The following is a 6,268-nucleotide window of genomic DNA, read 5'->3' on the forward strand; positions in this document are numbered from 1 at the left end:
TATTCGAAACATCTACTTTTGATTATCAATGATGTATTGTTATCATGATTGTATTCATATATGTACAAACTTGTTTTACTAATTATTTAAAATATACAAAATTAAATCATATTAGAAAATTAAAATTATTTTACTCATTAATTTTGAATTATATGTATCGTTATCTAATCACGTAGAAAAATGATTCAATAAAACGATGTATTATTTTTCCCAAAAGTTTATTGCTACATCACGCCTCATAATTATTTAATTTTTTCAGTGAAGATGAAAGTGTATGTGAAACGCACGCACGCACATACGCATATACACACACACACACACACGCGCGCGCGCGCATACGCACATATACTAATTGATAACTATTTAAAATCATATTTTTTTATACATGTAGTATGTTTTTTGCAAGAAACATAACTCGAGAATAAAAATTAATTAAGCTGAGAAAAACTAGCAGTTTGCATTTAATTATTCGTAATTGGTTGCATTATTGACATTTTAATTAATAAAAAAATCTGATTTTAACACCATAAATATAATAATCAACACTATTTTGTAAAGTAAAATTCATTATATACTATTTATAAAAAATATCATTAAAACAAAGTGAATAAATAAGTAATATAAAACAAATAGTATTAAACATTTTAAATCATGGACATAGTCGATTAATGATCGATTATTTAAATGATTAATTTGTTATTTTCGTGAGAATCGACAGAATTGACGGACAAGATTACTTGCATCTCGATTGTATAGTTAGAAAGCACAATCGATTTACAATTTATTTAATATAATTGTTTTTTTTAAACAAATCATCGATTATGCCTATCACTTTAAAAAAATATATAAAAAATGTACTATAAATCAATGTACTGTATTAGATATTTTAAAACAGAATTTGGTTTATTATTTATTGGTTTATCATTTTTGAGTGATTTACTAAATTTAAACAGTTATATGATTACAAAGTAAATTGCACTTTTAAGTCTATTTTTTATAATATATGATTCTCTCTTGTAGGAGAATAGAATTTTGTGTGTAATTTTATATGCCATATTAATTAAAAAAATATATTTAAAAAATCAAAATGTACAACATTTATTTAAAATATACCTATATATTAAAAATGTAACAAAAGATTCTTGAGGCTTTCAGTGTTTCGGGTGCTTTCTATATAAAGATTATGCGTTTCGCGTTTTCTTCAGATCCATTCTTGGAATGTTAATATTTCGTAAACCTTGCAGTTCACTTCAAGGTGAGAAGCATCAAGTTGCATTTCAAGAAATCTGAATTTGGACACGGAAGAAACCCGCGAAATAATCTTTATAATGTAAAAAAAGATTTATATAAATACACACGTAATGTATGAAAGTACATAATAGTTACATATTACATATAAGTACAAAAATAGATATTATAAAAAGAATTTTATTCCGAAATTTGGCGCAAATTTGTTTAAATAATTATAATTCAAGGGTTTCAAGAAATAAAAAAAATTAGTTAAGATAAAATTTTGAGATAGATTTTGAAATCACAAATAATATAAGAAACAATGATCTGTCATTTATGCAATGAAATTATAAAAATCAGAATTAGAAAGTAGCATAAAAAAATTACTGAATTATTATAATATTTTGGATATATTCATAACAATAATTCTTTCTCTTAGTCATTAATTATATAGAAGTTTTAATAACATGTCTGTGATCATTATTATCGTAATTATATAAATAACAAAATCCTTTCATTGTGAAACATTTTGATGATAATTTTATTTCACAGAATTAGAAAATACTTAAAATATAATGTTTCCTGATCTCTTTTTTTCATAATTGAAATGCACATAGTATGTATGTTAATTAAACTTACGACTAACTTACGAATTTAAAGATAAGTCAAACAACGGAATTTTTTATTAATTTAAAATTTAAAATATTAAAATTTAATATTAATTATAGTAAGATTTTATAATATTTTCGAAACATTTTGAAATTTTGCAGAAAAATACATTTTCCATGATGCGGACTTGTTAAACATAAAGATAACTATCAGAAAAGAAAAAGAAATAAAAGTTAAAATAAGGAACAATACAAAAGGACATACATACAAAATAAATCATTGAACTCACCGAGTTTGAATTCTTGAGCGTTAGTCACAGATGATGTGAGTCGAGCAGGGATTGAATGGTTTGCACGTTACGGCGGTAATGATGCGAAGTGTGGCGATACCGAGGGACCCTTCATATATATGGGAAAGCCGTGCTTTCGATGGGGGGATGAAAGAGAGATGGGAAGAGAGCGAGAGAAAGAGAAAGAGACAGAGTGGGCGCACAGGTGGCCGCTGGAAAGCGGCCACGCGGTCACGGGGCGCAAGCGTCCTCTTCTTGCCATGCCCCGTTCATCCCTCCAACTTTGCTACTCTCTCGCGAAATATAACGAGGAGGTGGAAGAACTTACTCACTCTAACGGTTTTTTGCGAATTCTCTTTTGTAAAAATGTTTTCATTAAGAAATTGTTCTCCAATACAAGTTTATCTCCGATAAATGATTTGATGATGTATTCGATCTCAATAATATTTGACAGGTATGTAGCTTCATTCGGTCTATTGATGTTGATATTTAAAATATATGTGTGGGAAGACATTCATGTACATGAAAAGATTGAAAAATGGACGCAGTAAAAAAGATTTAGGAATTTGTGATCAGAGAGAAGTCTATCGATTTTTTAAAGGCCACGTTTCGTTCACTCGATCGTGAAGTGTGACAAAATGTATTTTTTTAAATGTGATGTATATGCCATTCTTTTAAAAAACTGTCACTCTCGTGAAAATAACTTTGTATTTTTCGTAATTAATTTATATGAAATGTTTTACAGTTGGTTTCCGCTGATTTCCAGGGAAAAAATATTCTACGTTAATAATATACTTCTTTACACGATAGAGCGAGAGAATTTATAATTATATATTCAGAAAGTCATAACGTCTTTTTATATTTAATTTCATCTAAAAATAATCGTTTCTAAGAGCAAAAGATTAAAGAAATCTCTTTCATGTTTCGTGACAATTCTAATTTCCAATTACTGACGAGTTAAATTTAACTCTTTTTCCAGACCTATTTCTATTGTTCTTTATATCTCTGTATCTAATTGTACTTTGTGTTTAGACTGAACCAGATGCGGGTGGACCCAAGACTACTTTTTTAATTTTTTTAAAACTAAACTAACAAGAGACAATGTTTTCATGAATCTCCATTATATTGTGTCGTGGCAGTTTTTCATGTTCGCGCGACATCGCGGTATTGTTGTAAAGTCAAACATTTGAAAATATTTTGAAAAATTTTGCCACATGGGAAATGGAATACAAGTTAGCAGCCGTTTGTTTTATTAGGTCTGTGATCCTTACAAGAGAGGACCATTTTCATTAAGAATTCTCTGTATTGTGGTTGCTGCTGCAGACCGTAAAGAAGAGGGTGATTTTCATCTTAACGAGATTGTCCCGCGTAATGTGCTTTCTTTTTCTCTTTTTTTTTCTTTTTTAATTATACGTCGTACAAATTTTACTTATATTAGTGCGAAGCACTAAAATGTTCTGTCTATGGGATGAAATAAGTTCTTGCGTCTTTGATGTCAGAGGCTTGTAGCAAACTGACTTTAAGACGAAGCAGAGATTTCCACGAATAATTTTGCATATGTGAGTTTTAGATTTTTGACCTCGAATTGATCTTTTCACTGATAAAGCAATATAGATTGTAATCATCTTTAAAAATTTTGTCATAAAAATTGTAAATTTGTTACATATTACTAACATTGTAACATACTGTCCCCGAACTATTAATATTTTAGGAAATGCCTCTTAATATTTTTAAAGAGCTTTGTTTCTTAGGCCGATATTTACAGTTGAAAGAAAAAGAAAGAGAGAAATTCTTATTTATATTTGAGAATGTCTTAAGTATAATCTTATGAAATTATAAGTTAATCAGAGGGCTGCATTAACATCTTAAGACATTATTTAACACGATCTTAAAATATACAATAGATAGAAATAAATTGTGAATCCAAATTTTATATCCTCTAGCCCTTAGAGAAAATTTCGAGAAGAACTATGTTATGTAAAAATTCTTCTTATCTTTTAATTAAATATCTTTAAATTATTTTAAATTTGAATATCAACTTTTTAATTAAAGTAACAAAAAAGTACAATCAAATTTGAAATTAATAAACAAAATAAACTATATTGCTATATTTTGCTATATTTTCTTATCTTTTAAGAAATTCAATTTCAGAAATTTTCGAATGTATTTTTGTCAAAAACTGTCTGTTTCCATAAAAAAAATTAGTCCAATATTCAAATTAGTTCTGCTCAAAATTAATAAAAATATTTGTTATTTTAACGTATATTTGCATATATACATACATTTTCTTTTTTCCCCATTTTTTCTTATACTTTTTTTTTAATTTGATTTTTAGTTGTTTGCTAATCGCGTGTGGAATTAAATGCGTGGAATTACAGAACTAAGCAAAAATTGTTATATATTTCTGCGCAATTCACAATTGATCTTTTGTTCTTTCTTTCGCGCATTTCACTCGTTTTTACGATACGAACATCTAAATTAAAAATCTACATTCAAAAATTTTACTGCGTTTCAGTTGTTTATTCAAGCGGAAAATTTGTTTGTCAAATCACCAAGAGATGAAAATCTCTAGCTTCTCCATTTCAACAATACAAAAAATTATTATTTCACAAATCTCATTTTTTCTATTATTTTAATTATCGGTTTATTTGGAGTTTTTCATCGATTGAAATGGAATATGTTATCTACTTAAGAAGTACATTATAACAAAAATATTTAAATATCATTTTTTTCTATTCATCTATTGTTGATCTATAATTATAAAAAGATTACTAAAAACGAATCTTTTATAAAGCTTACAGAAAGATTTATTTTTATCAAAATTTTGCTCTCAATCTCATTTGCAAAATCATTTATTATAGATAATTATTCAGCAACTTTTCATTAAAATAAAATAAAGTTTTACTTTAATTTTTTAAATAATTTGATTCTTTCTTAAGTTTTAAAGTTTATAGTTTACGTGTTTCCATATTATAGATCAAATTAAATTTTACGAAAGCCTTGTGTTTCTTAAATAACTTTATAATACGCTCTGCTTGTGGAATTATCTGTAATGAAAACGATCGATCTAAGATTCAACGAGAAATTTCCTTCTCCTTAATGATTATGCCAAAGTTATTCTGGTATAACAATGAGAAAATGCACGTGAATTCGATAGCTATTATCTGGTTATCAAATTGCTGTCTCTATTTCTCATTTTGTCTTTGAAATAAGATTTAGCATTTTAATTATCCAGTTCTTTGAACATGTTCTGAATCTGCAGAAAGCAGTAACCGACGATATAATTTTGACATTTTACAATTAGTGAATCTCAAGATATACTATCAGTATTATTGATGAATCCCAATAAATACAAATCTTTCCAAGCAAAAATCTTTTCCAAGTAAAAAGAAAGTAAAAACTGACATTTTGTTTCTAAATGCGCGCAGGATATCTAATTACAATTACGAAAGCATTTTTCATCTATTTTTTTTTTAACAAAAATGATGACAAACCAAATAAAATTTGACTTGTATTAAAGGATTTAAATATAATTTTACTATGATAACTTAACTAAAAAGTAAGATATTAAAATAAAAAATATACATTTTACAGAATATGAAAAATACATATATTCTGATTAGAATTTCAATATAATAAACTATATTAAACTTTTTTTACAAAAAGTTTCAAATATCACAAAAAGGCCATTTGTAACTTATTAAACATCAATTATTGGAAAATTAATGTATTCGACAAATTTGGTTCACGCAACTTTTTTAGGATCCAAAAATCTTTAAGAAACATTTTGAAGAAGAAACGGTTTAAAATAATTTTTAATAATTATTTGTTAAAAACAAACAAGTGTAACATTCATTTTAAGATTTAATTAATATAATTCATATCAAGATTTTTATTATAAAAAAATACTATTGATTGCTTTTTTCTATTATAATTTAAATCTTATAAAACGTTTTCTCGATGGAAATTGATAAGCTTATATAATCTTAAAAGCATCATGTAATTAATAACATGAAAAGATCAAATATCTAATTATATTAAATACTATAATAATAATAACTTAGTGAGAGGCATTGTGTGACGCGGCAACAATATAAATAATGCTTGTAATTGGCTGTACTGCAGTGTGGGCGTTATATA

At 26.4% G+C, this 6,268-nt stretch overlaps 1 protein-coding gene across 1 annotated transcript in view; it reads right to left on the bottom strand.

Moving 5' to 3' along the window:
- LOC108687922 (short neuropeptide F-like) overlaps positions 1 to 2,203 on the bottom strand; it is a 25,804-nt gene extending 23,601 nt beyond the window's left edge. Inside the window, exon 1 of the mRNA XM_018193968.1 lies at positions 2,129 to 2,203. The gene's annotated coding sequence lies outside the window, so the exon portion shown is untranslated. The remainder of the gene's footprint in view (positions 1 to 2,128) is intronic.
- Positions 2,204 to 6,268: the final 4,065 nt, after the last annotated feature.

The sequence above is a fragment of the Atta colombica genome, unplaced genomic scaffold (genome assembly GCF_001594045.1).
Source record: "Atta colombica isolate Treedump-2 unplaced genomic scaffold, Acol1.0 scaffold220, whole genome shotgun sequence".
In the NCBI taxonomy this organism is placed as follows: Eukaryota; Metazoa; Arthropoda; class Insecta; order Hymenoptera; family Formicidae; genus Atta; species Atta colombica.